Source organism: Lipotes vexillifer, unplaced genomic scaffold (genome assembly GCF_000442215.2).
Source record: "Lipotes vexillifer unplaced genomic scaffold, Lipotes_vexillifer_v1.1 scaffold371, whole genome shotgun sequence".
In the NCBI taxonomy this organism is placed as follows: Eukaryota; Metazoa; Chordata; class Mammalia; order Artiodactyla; family Lipotidae; genus Lipotes; species Lipotes vexillifer.
In genome coordinates this window covers 2,901,033-2,901,386 of record NW_006786304.1, presented here as the reverse complement: position 1 = coordinate 2,901,386, position 354 = coordinate 2,901,033, and the positions used below count along the sequence as shown (strand labels likewise).

The 354-nt window shown below is 49.7% G+C and overlaps 1 protein-coding gene across 1 annotated transcript in view; it reads right to left on the bottom strand.

The window, feature by feature from the left end:
- The window catches only part of ZNF428 (zinc finger protein 428), an 8,094-nt gene that overhangs the window by 4,128 nt on the left and 3,612 nt on the right, over positions 1-354 (bottom strand). The window lies entirely within an intron of this gene.

Genomic DNA, 354 nt, shown 5'->3' with positions numbered 1-354 from the left:
TTCAGCAGGGTCGAGAGTTACAAGCAAGGTAGTGAAAAGAGAAAGATCACAGCCAGCCAATCTAGAACCTCCGGTGAGGAGAGAGATCACAGCCAAACTAGAACCTCCAGCAAGGAAAGATATTACAGTCGATCCAGAGCCCCCAGAAAAGAGAGTGCTCTCAGACGATCTCGAACCTCCAGCAAGGGGAGAGATCTCAGCCAAACTAGAACTTCTAGCAAGGAGAACGATTACAGCCAATCTAGAACTCCCAGAAAGAAGAGAGACCACAGCCGATCCAGAACTTCCAGCAAAGAAAGCGATCACAAGGAGAGCAATCCCAGCCAACCTGTAACCCCCAGAAGTCTCAGCAGG